This window comes from Amblyraja radiata, chromosome 26, assembly GCF_010909765.2.
Source record: "Amblyraja radiata isolate CabotCenter1 chromosome 26, sAmbRad1.1.pri, whole genome shotgun sequence".
In the NCBI taxonomy this organism is placed as follows: domain Eukaryota; kingdom Metazoa; phylum Chordata; class Chondrichthyes; order Rajiformes; family Rajidae; genus Amblyraja; species Amblyraja radiata.
The window spans coordinates 24730964-24748201 of NC_045981.1; positions in this window are offsets into that span (position 1 = coordinate 24730964).

A 17238-nucleotide genomic window follows, 5' to 3' on the forward strand; every position below is an offset into this window, starting at 1 on the left:
GCCCGCCATTAAGAAAAGGACCCGTTTACTCCTACTCTTTGCTTCCTGTTTGTCAGCCAGTTCTCTATCCACATCAATACTGAACCCCCAATGCCGTGTGCTTTAAGTTTGTATGAGCAATAAATTGTGTCCACATCAGTACTGTAAATGATCTCCTTCCTAGGCAGCAGGAAATTGTAGAAAATTGTGGATGCAGCCAAACCAGCATGCAATAAACCTCCCTTACATTGATTCCATCTACACATCAAGTTGTCTCTGCAAGGCCACCAACATAATCAAGCACAAACGTCACCCCCAGACACTCCCTCTTCTACCCTCTCAAGATGTAAAAGGTACATAAGTGTGAAAATACATACCTCCAGGTCAGGGACAGTTTCTTCCGAGCTGTTATCAGGCAACTAAACAATCTAATCAACAAAGGAGGCATAGCTTGAGGAGGGTTTCGGCCCGAAACTTTGCCTATTTCCTTCGCTCCATAGATGCTGCCTCACCCGCTGAGTTTCTCCAGCATTTTTGTCTTCTGTAGATGGTCTATGCATGCAACCAATAATATAGCTACCTCAGTACCACTAACCACGCCTTAGTTACCAATTATAATAACGCCTTCTTCTCCTTCTGCGCGGTACAGTAACAGACTGGAGACAGTGACTGCTGATGTGTGTTTAACCCTGTGTTCTCATTAAAGACTGGTGTAAAGAACAAGTGTGTTTGATCACTTATTTACATGGTGTCAGTCAGAAAAGACTCGTGTCTCCTGTTTCCCGGGTTTTATTTCTTTTTTCTGAGTTTATTTCTTTCTCTGCGTTTTGCCTGCACTGACCATGGCATCCTCGTGCCGAAAGCCCGCGCCCCTCATCTTTGATTCTGACATCACAGAGTGCTGGGCTACCTTCGAGTTGGACTTCAGCAACTACATCAACATCGCACATCGGAACGAGCCCGATGCGGTTAAAGCCTCTCTACTTCTCAACCTTGCCGGCCCCGATGCCATGAGGAGAGCAAGAACCTTCACCTACGACCCAGCGGTCCTGGGTCCCGATGATCAGGTACAGATACCTCTAGAGACTGCTGATGACCTGGTATGCCTGCTGCGCAAGTTCAGGGGGATTTGCGACTTGCCCTCGAACCGTATTTTAGAGAGGGCGCGTTTTTTTCACCAGAAAGCAGCTGCCGGAGGAACCTGGTGAATGTTTCATTGCTGACCTGCACTACCTAGCCCAAAGGTGCCGTTTCGGTGCAATGACAGACCAGCTTACCAGGGACATTTTAGTGACGGGGATGCTCGATCAGAGGTTAAGATCGGAGCTCCTCAGGAAACCAGATCTGACTTTGAGCGAAGCCATGCACGCCTGCAGAATGGCTGAGGTCGTTGACCCGCAGATCGGTCAGCGGGAATCGGACACAAAATCGATCAATCTGACCGGGTTTAACAGACCGCGTCCTCGGATGGATAACACAAAATTTGTGCCACGGGCCAGCTTCGGTCCCGGCGGGGTGCCCCCCAGAAAGTGCCCCAATTGCAGTGCTGAGACCGATGGGAAAGGCCACCAATTGCGTGCTGAAAAAAACATCGCGGGCCCTTACGTTTTATGTTTTGAACTCTGACTGTGTGACTCTGTTGGGCAACCAGGCATGCCAGGACCTGGGACTGGTGTCGTTCGACTGAACGGTCCACAAAGTGCTGATTTCGCTGGATCCGATATCGGAATACCCCGACCTGTTTAACGATGAGCTGGGCAAGCTGCCCATCACCTACAAAATTGCCATTGACCCGAAGGTGGCGCCTGTGGTCCGCGCACCGCATAGAGTGTCCCACGCCATGAAAGACAAAGTTGAGTCGATGTTGAACGACATGGTCGCCATGGGAGTGCTGGAGGCGGTCAGCGAGCCCACCGAGTGGGTCTCCACCATGGTTGCCACCCTGAAAAAGGACAGAAACGAAATACGCGTGTGCATCAACCCGAAGGATTTAAACATCGCAATCAGGCGGCCCCACTATCCCATGAGGAACGTGGAGGACATTGCAGCCCAAGTCGGACAGGCCACTGTTTTCTCAGTCCTCGACGCGAAGAGTTCCTTTTGGCAAATACCACTGGACAAGGGCTTCTGACCTGACGACGTTCTCTACACCGTTTGGCAGATTTAAGTTTCTGCGAATGCCATTCGGCATCAATTCTGCAAGCGAGGTGTTTCAGAGGGCGATGGAACAGTTGTTCTCCGGCCTGCCGTGCGCCATCATCGTGGATGACATCCTGGTTTATGGAAAGGACGTTGCCGAGCACGACATGAACCTCCGCCGCGTCCTGGATCGGGCTCGGCGGATCAACCTGAAGCTGAACTCTAAAAAGTGCAGGTTCCGGGTCTCGGAAGTCACGTATGTCGGGCATGTCTTCACTTCGGACGGACTAAAGCCCGACCCATTGAAGGCTGCCGCAATCACCGAGATGCCGGCTCCCACCGACGTGCTCGGTCTGCAACGATTCCTGGGTATGGTGAACTACCTAGGGAAGTTGATACCCAATCTCAGCGAGCTGAGCTCGTCCCTGCGGCAACTGACCAGAAAGGTCAGTTCGAGTATGAGTCGGCCCCCACTTGGTCCTGGTTCCCGCAACACCAGCAGGCGTTGGACTGTCTGAAGTCCAAGTTGATTAGCACCCCGACACTAAGGATTTTCGACCTACGGCGCCCGATCACTGTCACCTGCGACGCCTCAAGGTTCGGGGTCGGTGCGGCCTGAGGTAGCTTATTATTGGTTGCATGCATAGACCATCTACATCCTTCCCCTTAGAAAATCAAACATGGCATGGAACCATGGCAACAGAGTTAAACAAAATTAAACAAAATCGCCGTAACGAACAGGCAGCTTAATAACCCGACCCGAGCGCGTACGGACCATGCCTTCCCTCCCTTCACCGGAAAGAACAGAGGAATCAGCGGGAGCTGGAGACGGCGAAGCCGCAGGAGAAACCGAGAACGGTAGGGGGGGACCGACATGCAGGAGGGGTGAAAACGCGGTAGTTACAATTTATAATAACGCCTTCTTCTCCTTCTGCGCGGTACAGTAGCAGACTGGAGACAGTGACTGCTGATGTGTGTTTAACCCTGTGTTCTCATTAAAGACTAGTGTAAAGCACAAGTGTGTTTGATCACTTATTTACATCTACCTTCTAATCGAATCAACAATCCTGATCTACCTCATTGGAAACCCTTGGACTATCTTTAATCAGATTTTACTGGTTTTGTCTTGCACCTCTCAAATTTGAGGAAGGACATTCTTGCTATTGAGGGAGTGCAGCGTAGGTTCACGAGGTTAATTCCTGGGATGGCAGGAGTGTCATATGATGAAAGAATGGAACACGACTGAGCTTATATTTACTGGAATTTAGGAGGATGAGAGGGAATCTGATAGAAACATATTAAATTATTAAGGGATTAGACACATTAGATGTATGAAACATGTTCCCGATGTTGGTGGAGTCCAGAACCAGGGGCCACAGTTTAAGAATAAGGGGTAGGCCATTTAGAACTGAGATGAGGAAAAACTTTCACCGAGGGAGTTGTGAATCTGTGGAATTCTCTACCTCAGAAGGCAGTGGAGGCCGATTCACTGGATGCACTCAAAAGTTAGATAGAGCTCTTGGGGCTAGCGGAATCACGGGATATGGGGAGAAGGCAGGAACGCGGTACTGATTGTGGATGATCAGCCATGATCACATTGAATTGCGGTGCCGGCTCAAAGAGCCGAATGGCCTACTGCACCTAATTTCTATGTATGTAAACGTTATTCCCTTTACTCTGTAGAAAGAGGACGACTTGATTGTAATCATGTATGTAATCATAGCACCTAACATAAAAAACATTTCACTGTACCTCAGTACCAGTGACAATAAACTAAACTAATGGATCTGAAAAAATAAGCTCTTGATTTCAACCATTTTTCATTTTTCTCAGGCACCTTATTAGACCACGATGTCCCAAAGCTTTACTTGTGTGGAATTAAGCTCCCAATCTCAAAATGATTATGTAGAAAATCTTTAAAGGTGTAAAGTACAACAGAGAGTGGCAGTGAATCTCTCTGCGTGTAAGTAATACCATTACAACATGTATGATGGATATCTGAGTATCTATAGCAGTACATTCTTCGCCTGCATCCAGAACAAAAATCAAAGCATTGGAGGAACTCAGAGTTTCAGGCAGCATATGAGGAGACAATGGACAGAAGACATTCCAAGTCTGGAGTCTTTTTCATTCTGAGTGGAGCCGGGGGAGGGAGGAAGCTGGAAAAGAGAGGTGGGGATGAGGCAAAGCGTGAAATGGGGTTAGGAAGGGATAAGGGTGAAAGGGAACTGGGTAGAGGGAAAAGATGGGATAATAAAATGGAAATATGGGATTCGGGCATATGGGAAACATGTGGAAGTTATGGAGGTGGGGAAAGGGTGACTGGTGGTGGTAGGAGTTGGTGGCAGAAATGTGTCTGCATTGCGGTGAGGGTGGGGCAGAGGAAAGGGAAGGGGGAAGTTGGGGGGGGGGGGCATTATTTTAAATTGGAAAATTCAATGTTCATACTGTTGGGTTGAAAGCTATCAAACGGAATATGAAGTGATCATCCAGTTTGTGTGGCCTCATGCTCGCAAAGCAAGAGGCCCAGGTTAAAAAGTCAGTATTGGCATGGGATTTAGGGAGTTAAAATGGTGGGCAACCAGGAGGGCCAATAGACCTTTGCACACAGACTTCAATTGTTCAGCAAAATGGTTGGCAGGTATATGCTTGGTCTCAGCAAAGTAGAGATCACATCAGGAGCACTGAATGCAATAAACATGTGGAATAGATGCGCATGAACCTCTGTCTCACCTGGACAGGCTGCTGGGGTCTCTGGATGGAGACAAGAGAGGAGGTGTAGAGACAGGGTGTTACATCTCCTGCCCTTGCAGGGGAAAGTGTCTTGAGAGGTGGAAGGTTGGGAGGGTAGGAATGAAAGAACCATGGAGTTGCAGGGAGAGTGTTCTCTGCAGGGGTGGGGATGGAAAGATGTGCACTGGTAGAGTGGGATCATGTCGAAGGTGGCAGAAATGTCGACGTTTCTTCTCCGTCATGTGAATATGATTTGTGGCACGTATGAGTCATGGGCAAAGAAAACACATCTGCCTTGTGGTTAAAATAAACATCCAAAAAATAAATATCAATGGAAAAAGAGTCATGGGATTTTATTCTTTATCCTGGGTATGGATGAAATGATCACTGGAATTTCCGAAGTCACTATATATCAAACAGCAGCAGAATGGCAAACAATTGGGTTTGTCTGTTTATTTTTAAAAGAGCATTTCAATGGATATTACCAATCTTCTTTAATGAAACTGACTCAACTTTATGCATGAGTAAGGATGGGTGTGGTTCCATTGGTACAAAACATAAGTGAATGAAAAGCTCCAAAATGCTGTGTTTGTGCAGATGGCAAATTAATGGGGAGAGTTTTGTACAGGTCATTGACCGGGTTTTAAGACTTGGTCATAATAACTCCACTTGTTGGAAAGGAGAGGTTTGGAGGGCATTGTTTGCAATTGGAGAATTCAGTGTTCATACTGTTGGGTTGTAAACTACCCTAGCAGAATAAGAGGTAATGTTCCTCCAGTTTGTGTGTGACCTCACTCTGGCAATGGAGGAGGCCAAGTACAGAAAGGTCTTGGGAACAGGATAAAAATGATTAGTAACTGGAAACTCCTGCAGCCTTTGGCACACAGAGCTCAAGTGTTCGGTGGAAAGGTTGCTTAGGTCTTACCAATGCAAAGGAGACCACATCGATGAGGTTGAGGTATTTAGTGAGTGCACATTACAGTGTTGGTAGGTTAATCAACCATTGCAGTAGCTGCATGACAGTGAGAAAGTGTAAGGGTGGTATCAGTCAGCTGTTGTCATGATGGGTGTAGTTATCAGACGGGACAGAAAAATCCATGCGCAGGTTTCCTCTCCCTAGCCCAAGGGTTTGATCAGTTTTACCTATTGTCCCAAGTACAATGGGTGGAAAACACATTGCATGCCTTCATGCACAAGTCATGTTCCCAGACAAAGTGACTCATTGGAATAAGTAGTCCCATCTGCCAATCTAAAGAAAACATCACCGCTCAGTTAGAAGGCTGACAAGCACATATGGGAAGGAATCCTCAGAATAATCTATTTGGTCACTGAAGGAGTTTGGTAACATTTGATGCTAGAGGCCAATATGAAACGTTTATGAGCAAGACAAGGGTTAGCATCCAAATCAAAGATGGTAACGCCACAGGAGATCCTTCTTCCCTGTGGGTATCAAACTGTACAACTCCTCCCGCTTCTGTCATGGGGTAGACTAAGACTGACCTCTCCCCTCAATCCTCAATCTTTGCACATCTCCAATCCTCCGTCACTTTAATTTAATGTTTTATCTATTTTGTGTTTTTATGACTGTTGGCAGATCAATTTCCCTCCCAGGATAAATAAAGTTCTGTCATATTGTAAGCTTGAAGAATTAACAGCACAGGCTCAAGGCTTGTGGTCCTCCTCTAAGATTCAGACACTCCAATTCCCACTGATACTACTTGCAATGCTCTTGGCATTGGTTTTGAAGCTGGGGATGAAAAGGACGGAGCAGCAAGTTTTGATTTGCGTGGCTGGCATGAACATGATATTGGATTACTAAACTGGGACAAACCTTCCACTTCCTGGCATGTAACAAACATGCCATTGCCAGAAGCAAAGTTAATTCATCCCACTCCCTGTTTTAATGTTAACCTTGCATCTTGTTGAATGCAGCTTTGCTTCCTTTTTGCGATTAAGTTTGTCCACGTCACTGCAAAGAGGATCCAAGTGTAGTTTTCACAAGAACTGGAGAACTTGCATTTATAAAGAGATTTACATAATCTCAAACTCCACATTCAATATAATATTCTTGAACTATTACCGACTGTAGTAATTTAGAAAAATAAACATCCTTTCTACATGTCGACAACGGTAGAGCACAGGAACAGGCCCTTCATCCCACAATTGTCCGCACCGAACACAATGCCAAGTTAAACTAATCTCCTCTGCCTGCCCATGATCCATACGCGCTATCGTACCTCCAAATTTTGTGCATCCCCAAGACTTTGTATGAGCATTCAGACCAGGGCCTTAAAATCACACACTGTATGGCAGTCCTACAGTATCATTTTAGCTGATGAGGAGGAGAAAGATGCAGCAGGAGAGAGGGTGACAGCTCCCATATTCACATAGAGACATTTAGATCTCGGTCAACGCAGGAGGAAGATGCATCAGGGAGAGGGGGAGTGTAGGCACAATACCCATCAAACGCATAAGAAATGCATGGCAAGAGATGTCCACAGGTGTCTCCATCTGGAATTTCAATCACCACAAAAAAACTAAAACTTCTTGCTTGATCTTTCAAGATGCCCTGCACATTGTCTGCACCCAATGTCACATGTACCGAGGTACAGTGAAAAGCTTTTATGGTGTGCTAACCAGTCAGCGGAAAGCCAATGCACGATTGCAATCGAGCCATCCACAGTGTACAGATACACGATAAAGAGAATAATGTGACTAACATTTAGTGCAAGAATAAACCAGTAAAGTCCAATCAAAGATAACCCAAGGGTCTCCAGTGAGATAGATAGTAATTTAGTTGTGCTGGGATGGTTCAGTTGCCTGATAACAGCTGGTAAGAAACTGTTCCTGAATCGTGTGTGTTTTCACGCTTCTATACCTTTTGCCCAGTGGGAGAGGAGAGAGAGTAGCCAGGGTGGTATCATCCTTGATTATGCTGGTGGCCTTGCCGAGGAGGCATGAGATATAAACGGAGTCAATGGAAGGGAGGTTGGTTTGTGTGATGGTCTGGGCTGCATCCACAATTCTCTGCAATTTCTTGCGGTCTTAGATGGAACTGTTCCCAAACCATGCTGTGATGTATAAAATGCTTTCTACTGCGCACCTGTAGAAGTTGGTGGGAGTTGTTGGGGACATGCCAAACCTCCTAAGCCTAAGAAAGTAGAGGCGTTGGTGTGCTTTCTTGGAATTGCTTCTATGTGGGTCATCCAGGAGAAGTCTACTTCGGCGCCATCAATGTACCGTTTCGCTTCCTGAAGTCGATTACTATCTCCTTTGGCTTACTGGCATTGAGTGACAGGTTGCAGTCTCGACACCAGGACATGAAATTCTCAATCTCTTTCCTGTACTCCCTCTCATCATTATTTTTTTATATCTGGCCCACAATGGTGGTGTTGTCTGCAAATTTATAAATTGAATTAGATTTGTACATGGCTGCACAGTCGTGGATGTGCGAGGATTAAAGAGGGGCTGAGAACACATCCTTGCGGAGCACCAGCATTGAAGATTATTTAAAGGATGATTTGTTCCCTATCCTCACTGAGTGGGGTCTGCAGGTCAGGAAGTCGCAGAGGTGAACACTGACTCCAACTCCCACTAGTTTGGTGGTGTGCTTGGATGGCATAATGGTATTAAAGGCAGAGCTGTGGTCAATGAATAGTAGTCTGATGTAGGTGTCTCTCTGATCCAGGTGTTCCAAGGATGAATGTAGGGCCACGGAGATGGCATTGGCCGTGGACATAGAAACACAGAAACATAGAAAATAGGTGCAGGAGTAGGCCATTCGGCCCCGAGCCTGCACCGCCATTCAATATGATCATGGCTGATCATCCAACTCAGTATCCTGTACCTGCCTTATCTCCATACACCCTGATCCCTTTAGCCACAAGGGCCACATCTAACTCCCTCTTAAATATAGCCCATGAACTGGCCTCAACTACCTTCTGTGGAAGAGAATTCCAGAGATGGTTCCAGAGAATTCCAGGACCTGTTGTGGCGGTTGATATTGGAGGATCTTGGTCCTCCTACGGAAGGCACCACAAGGCACAGGAAAGAACCCACCAATGTCGTCTCCGTGGGATCTATCACATCTACTGGCAGTATATGAACCAGTGTCAGCATTCTTTCCCAGGCAAACATTCCCAGAGAACTTCACATCCGCTTCAATCACCTTCGAACTGGAGTGGAAGCAAGTTATTCACAATCCTGAGGGATCACTTAGAAAATAAGTCACTAATTTAAGCAATGTATTTTACAAAGTAATTGCATGAAAAATACAAGCTCATGAATCCAAGGGAAGAAGCAATAATCATGGAAAACCTTCTACACTAAAGAAGCCAATCCATCTCATCAGATTCTGGGATCAATATATCTCATCAGCCTCACCTTCCTCGTCCATCGTTGGCTCATGACATTGCAGATCACAGCCCTTCAAGTACAGTTGGTCAAACAGGTGTTCTTATTCCCTGAAAGGCTGTTTGCAATGGGGTATAAAGTGAGGCTTCACAGAATAACAAAGACAATAATGCAGCATAATTATATTTGCAGATCATACAAAAAATGGCTGCAGAGTTGATAACATAAGAAGCTGTAAACTGCAGAAAAATATCAATAATCAATCAGGTGGCAGGCAAGTAACAAATGGAATTCACTACAAAGGAAGGGATGATATGCATTTGGGGAAATCAAACATGCAAATAAATATATCGGTGCATCAGAGTGTAGAGGAGCAGAGACACTTGGAGGGCATAGCCTTAGTTCCCTAAAGCTAGCAAGACAGAAAAAAAACTTGTTTTTCTTTCAGTATTGAATATAAGACCACAGAAGTCAAGCTGAAACTAATTAAACATTAGTTAGATCACACCTACAGCATAATCCAGGAGTGATGTGGATGAGCTTATCTCCAGAGTGTGTACAAAGGAAATTCACATGCATGTTGCCGTGATAGGGCAATGTTTAATTATGTGGAAAGGTTAGACAGGTACTGTTTTCTTAAGAACAGGAAAGAGCGGTTGGCAACAGCAGTTAATTGAGGTGCATAAAATTACAAAAGATCCCAGTAAGATGATTAACTAAGACCCATTTTCCATTGCAGAGATGTCAGAAGCTAAGGACATAGATTTAAGATGTAACATTTGGATGAGCCTAAAGAAAAATGATTGTGACTCGGAACACATGGTGTGAAAGGATAGTGAAGGCAGACATTTTAAAATAACAAAGCACAAACTATCAGGCATAAAAGAAGAGTTTCTGATCTTTGCACCTTTCATTAAAACACAAATCCTATTTAATTTTCCGTAGCTCTTTTTTAAACCCAGAAAAGTTTAGGAAGGAACTTGTGCAAAAAGAAATGAGGAAGCACATTAAAAAGCAGTTGAAGAGTTTGCACAATGCCGTCTCCATCCAATGTTATATAGAATAGATTAACCATCATATACAAGAAACTTGAATTCCTGCACTTTTAATCAAGTTGTGTGCAATGTCTCCAAAGTAGGTACATTCATTCATTGATTCTAGTATGTGATTTATAAAATGTAGTCATTTCTGACATTGAACAACATTGAGTCTACTTCTGCATTTCCTACTTCACAGGGGCAATAAAACCCCAATTTGGTGGGAGGCACAGATATGGCTGGATGCTGGCTAGAGGTATAGGTAAGGAGATACAGATATATTAATCAGGACACCTTTCCCTCAGCGGGGTTACTCTCCATTTTCTTTCCAGTGGTTTACAAATAATTATTACACTCATTAAATGTGTGAGCAGGTTTTCTCATAAAGCCGCTCCCTTTACACATACTGTATCTATTTTGACCCATAGCCTGTGCTGGATTAGCTGTTTGCAATGTTCTCAAGCAAGGGAGAGACTAAGAATAAAAACCCAGGTCCTGCTAGCTCCTGATCACTGTCAACAAGTTTACAATCAAACAGCAGGGATGTTCCCTGTGGTCAAATAGTTTCAGACAATCAACACACAATAATGACCATTACGTAAATAGTCTATAAGCAGTGCCTTGCACCTATTCTGCTTTCCCCACACCCAGTGAGCTGCTCCCCAATTACCATAGAGCAGTCACTTACCGAGTCACCTTATCATTAAGGCTCAACTGCAGACATTTATTTTATTATTCTAGAATTCAGGTAATCTCCATTTTCTGACAGTGTTTCAATGGAATAGTTCTGGATTACCAGACAGTGACAGCTCTCATTAATACATGTGGACATTTGAAGGCAGGTAAACTTCCAGTTTTACACAAACAAGAGGCCTTATTGACAATGGGAGGAAGGTACTCTTTGCACTTGCAGAACTATAAAATCCCTATTCATAATGGTCTGCTGGACACAGGACTATAACACATCAAGTTCCAACGATAACATCAGAAACGCAACTTCAACGTCAACCCACGTGAGCAGTAATGAAAATCACAGGTTCCTCATGAGGATCACCTGGCATTGTGCCATTGGGGACAGACTCCCTGGGAGAGAAATATGTCTTATATTGTCTTTTTATTTCCTTGTAGCCTGGCAGAGAAATTAGTCATATTCAAGGTACCAGAATAAGAAGTGGAAAAAAAATAAATCATGTTGACTTTGCATCTGTCCACAATGTCCCTAACTTTAATATTTACATAATCACATGTGATTGCCAGGGAAAGTATCATGAATTTGGGTGCCTCCCACAACCCAACCCTCCAACCACCTTCAACATTCCTGCAAACCTTTACCTCGCTCAGCTTCCTCCTGAGAATGCCAGAGTCAACAATGTATCAGAACCAACCTTATTTCCTAGTTAGGCATAAAAAGCTGGAGTAACTCAGCGGGTCAGACAGCATCTCTGGAGAAAATAGGTGACATTTCGGGTCAAGACCCTTCTTCAGACTGAGAGACAGGGGGCCAGTAGTTCCTACTTATTTCCTGGTTTCTGTGAGAACAGCCTGAGTTTTCCTGCTGGGAGCCTGGTTAATGTCTATTCTAAGATTTGCCCAGATTCTTCTAACCCACAAGTAGGCTATTGAGAAGCTTTGGTGTGCTTTCTTGGCATTGCTTCATTATGGGTAGTCCAGGAGAAGTCACTACTTTGGCACTATTCCCATTTAATTTATACCTAATATCATGATAATTCACTATATTCACAGCAACAGGACCCCATGTATTAGATTTGTCCCAACTATCAACAGTTGATATGAAAGAACTAGCTGTACTCCTACTATCAACATATACAAGCAACCTATTATAATCAAAGCTCCATATAACTTGAACCAGGTAGATGTTACACATGTATATTCATTTAATTTCTCTCAGAACAAACCAAATGAACATGTGGTATCACAAGTTCATCAATTCAGATGGATAGATTCTTGATTAGTACAGGTGTCAGAGGTTATGGGGAGAGGGCAGGAGAATGGGGTTAGAAAGAAAAGATAGATCAGCTATGATTGAATGGGGAGTAGACTTGATGGGCCAAATGGCCTAATTCTAATATTCCTTGTGACCTTATAATTGATAGGAGAGAATAGTAAGATTAAACGAGAACTTACTAGTTCGAAGTTTGATCTGTATTTTATGAGGAGTTACGATGAGGGATTACGTGAAGAACCCGTCCAGCACGCATGCGCGACATACTTCAAAGCAGCGGTGTGGAATCACAGAAAGACACAATAATTGAAATAAACATAGTAAAGAAAAGGAGAACTTAAATACCAGTTGATCTCTATAATTGAGGGTGGGAGCAGAGGGCACGTAATCCCTCATCGTAACTCCTCATAAAATACAGATCAAACTTCGAACTGGTAAGTTCTCGTTTAATCTTACTATTTTACTTCGGAGTCACGTGAGTGACTACGTGAAGATTTTAAAGCTCTGTGATTTCAAACCGTGTAACAGTTCATACTTCACTCGCTGCCGAAGTCATTCGAGGGAGGAAGTATGTTATCGTAATCAACCATGAATCTGTTTGTAAAAACAATAATGGTGTTTATTAAACAATAACAAAAACAAAAATGCTCCCCCGGCTTAAATTATATATTTGCAGATTCTAATATTTTTTCTGCAAACGATACAGGTTCTGCCAGCGGCTTGTTATAAAAAGTTTGGAACGTTTTCTCCCTAGACCACCCCGCTGTAGCCAGGATGTGGTCCATAGGCATGTCCATCCTCTTAGCCGCCGATGTGGATGCTGCACATTAGTATTTACTCCAGCAGCTCTCAGCACCTGCTTGAGCCATCTTGAAATAGTTTGGCTCGTCACCCGACCATGAGGTTTCTTGTGGCTGACCCATAAGGCTTTTTCTCTCCCTCGGGGATTTCATGTTGTGTCAATGTAATTCAATAAGTGGGTCATGACATATAACTGTGGTTCAGGTGGGTAAGCCCGGAATTCCATGACTGGACCTGATGTTCCTGGTCTGCTCTGTTTGACCAGCCCCTGAATGGTAAATGAGACACGGTCTGGTATTATAACCATTGTCCAATCGTAGTAGATGGAAGGACTGGACTCTTTGTGCTGAGACAAGTGCCATCAGCATGACCGTCTTCAGGGTTAGTTGTTCCAGGGTGAGGGACCTGGCTGGTGACCATCCCCTAAGGTATGTCAGGACCACACTGACATCCCAGATTTGGGTGTACCTAGGTCTGGGGGGATTAGAGTTGAATATGCCTCTCATGAGTTTGATCACCAGCGGGTGGGACCCCATGGCCTGTGGTCCTGGTGTCTGAATTAAGTAGGCTGACAGAGCACTTCTGGCTGTATTAATGGCGCTGTAGCTGAGTCCTTCATTGTGGTGAAGGTCTGCCAGGAACTCCAGTACATTGGTTATTGTGGTAGTTGAATATGTAGTTCCTGTGTTCGAACAGTATCTTTCCCACTTCTTGATGTCTCTACAGAGAGATTTATGCCAGTTGGAAGAGTGGGCTGAAAGATGGCAGATGGAGTTTAATGCTGATAAGTGTGAGGTGCTACATCTTGGCAGGACAAATCAAAATAGGACGTACATGGTAAATGGTAGGGAATTGAAGAATGTAGGTGAACAGAGGGATCTGGGAATAACTGTGCACAGTTCCATGAAAGTGGAATCTCATGTAGATAGGGTGGTAAAGAAAGCTTTTGGTGTGCTGGCCTTTATAAATCAGAGCATTGAGTATAGAAGTTGGGATGTAATGTTAAAATTGTACAAGGCATTGGTGAGGCCAATTCTGGAGTATGGTGTACAATTTTGGTCGCCTAATTATAGGAAGGATGTCAACAAAATAGAGAGAGTACAGAGGAGATTTACTAGAATGTTGCCTGGGTTTCAGCAACTAAGTTACAGAGAAAGGTTGAACAAGTTAGGGCTTTATTCTTTGGAGCGCAGAAGGTTAAGGGGGGACTTGATAGAGGTTTTTAAAATGATGAGAGGGATAGACAGAGTTGACGTGGAAAAGCTTTTCCCACTGAGAGTAGGGAAGATTCAAACAAGGGGACATGACTTGAGAATTAAGGGACTGAAGTTTAGGGGTAACATGAGGGGGAACTTCTTTACTCAGAGAGTGGTAGCTGTGTGGAATGAGCTTCCAGTGAAGGTGGTGGAGGCAGGTTCGTTTTTATCATTTAAAAATAAATTGGATAGTTATATGGATGGGAAAGGAATGGAGGGTTATGGTCTGAGCGCAGGTATATGGGACTAGGGGAGATTATGTGTTCGGCACGGACTAGAGGGGTCGAGATGGCCTGTTTCCGTGCTGTAATTGTTATATGGTTATATGGTTATATGGTTTGACAAGTATTGTTTCCTTGTGGACATGCGGTGGGATGCTGTCATCATGTTGATAGTGTTGTCTGACAATCCCAGGCCGAGCAGAGGTCTTTTCAAAACCTGCAACCCAGGAGTTTAATTTTATCGTGGCATGGGTGGCTTATGCCTGCTACCGGGTGAGTTAATAAGTCTGGGCTACTGGGAAAAGTCATTGGGGTTTCGATGACCATGTCGAGGACCACTGGGAACCATGGCTGTGTAGGCCAGTCGGGTACTATCAAAATACCTGAAGCAGAGTCCATCTGTATTTTGCGTAGCACCCGACTGATGAGGCAGATGGGAGGAAAAGCATAAAAGAAGAATTTTCCCCAGTCCAGCACAAATGCATCTATCGCTGCTGCCACAGGGTCTGGTTCCCAAGCGGCATACATTGGTACCTGGTGATTTAGTCTGGATGCAAACAGATCGATATCTGGCGTGCCATATTGCTTTGTAATTTTAGCAAATGCTTTGGGATTTAACATCCATTCGGTGTTATCATTGAATTTGCGTGACCTGGTGTCTGCCACTGTATTTAGCTTACCTGGTAGGTAAGTTGCTGATAGCCAAATATGTCTATCGACACACCATTGCCAGATTGTGTTGACCAAATTGTCACATGATATCGACTTTATTCCGCCCATATGGTTAATATAGGCCACCACCGTGGTATTATCTATTTGTAAACGAACATACAAGTGATGCACCCAACATTTCCAGATAATTTATGCCCAGTGTCTGTAGTAAAGATGACTCTAGATTAGTCCATCTACCACCTGTGCTGGATATGGTATTAGTTGCTCCCCAGCCTTGAGCACTGGCATCTGTTTGAATAATTAACGTTGGGTTAATGATGACGATAGGGCTGGAACTATGCCAAACGTTCCCTACCCACCATTGTAATTCTGATATTGCTCCAATGGGTAATTTCATGACTCGGTCAAAGTGACCTGCATGTCGTTTTAACGCCTGCACTTTTGCTCTTTGTAAGTTTTGATAGTGCAGAGGTCCAAATTGTGTAGCTGGAAATGCTGCTACCATTTTGCCAATTACTCTTGCCACTTGTCGAATGGTTGGTCGATCGTTGACGATTAAATTGTTACATGTTTGTGCCAATTCTGCTGCTTTCTCTTTTGGCAACGTTACTGACATGTGGACTGAGTTAATTGTGAATCCCAGATAGTCCATGTTTGTGGATGGCATCAACTTAGATTTATCTGGATGTAAGACAAATCCCAAGTTTTCAAACAATTGTTTGGTAGCTGACACAGCTGATTTAGCCAATTCCATGGTTTTGCCTACTATTATGATATCATCAAGATATGCCATGACAATATGTTTCTGTTTCTTAATATTGCCAAGGCTGGTTTTACTATCTTGGTAAATAATCTTGGGGCTGATGTTAACTCATTAGGCAACGCTTTAAACTGCCATTGTTGCCCCATCCAGGTAAATTTCAGGTATCTGCGATGATCCTTTTGAATGGGTACTGAATAGTAAGCATCTTTAAGGTCGATGCTTGCCACGAAATATCCTTTGGAAATCAGTTGTTTGGCAGTTACAAATGTTTCCATTTTGAAATGTATATATACTTAACAAACATATTTAGTGAAGTTAAGTCAATGATGATGCGACATCCACCATCTTTTTTGGTTTTAGTAAATATATTTGAGACAAATTCCAAGGGTTCATGTTTATTTTTCTCAATGATACCCTTTGTAAGTAGCCTCACCAGTTCTGCTTGACCCTCTAGTTTTTCTTTAACTGAGAGGGTAAAGACCCTTTGGGGTGTATGCTGAACTGGTGGCATGTTTTCTTGAACAAATTCTATTTTGTATCCACGAATACTGTTGAGTATATATTTATCATTCGTGATAGACCTCCATGCTTCCACAAACAGGTGTAATCTCCCCCCTGTTAGTATAGATCCCCCACTTTTTATATGCTGGTAGGAACCAGACCCACCTACCTCCATGGTTATGGGTGTTTCTTCTGTTTCTTTGTTGGACGATGTGTTGCCTGATGTGCTGCTGGTTGGGGGTGGCGCATTTTCCATGGGGTCCGCTCTGGGCCCTGGCCTAACAAAGGCTTTCGGGGATGGTATGCGGACCCCGAGCTTTCACCAGTCCCATGAGGCTGACGTCGACTGGTGGACGCGGTGGGGTACTGCCGTCTGGGCCTTGTGGGTCTGCTCGTTCCTGGGCCTGCCCTCATGAGGCCAAATGTTTTGGACTCTTCTTCCAGGTCCTTCATTTTTTTAGAGAGGTCCTTACCAAAGAGCAGGATTCGGGGCTCTGAGGCCGGTGTTTTGCACAATCCTGCAAATTTCGGGTTGAGGGCAGGTCTTATTATCTCCTTACGGAGGTTGTTTATCTCGTATTGGGTGTTGCACAGCAGAGCTAAGGTATCTTGCTGGTTTGTGGTCATATCCACCCCATCCACGGAACGAACATAAGAAGTAATGGCTGACGTCAGGAGCCTGAGAATCCGCTGTAATTTTAATTCTTGGTTGCGGATGTTCTGCCCAACGTGCCCCCAGATTTGGCTGTTGACGGCCGGCACGTTGAGCGAAGCGCAATTTTCTGGGGCCGAATACAGCTCTAGTGCCTCATTGACTACC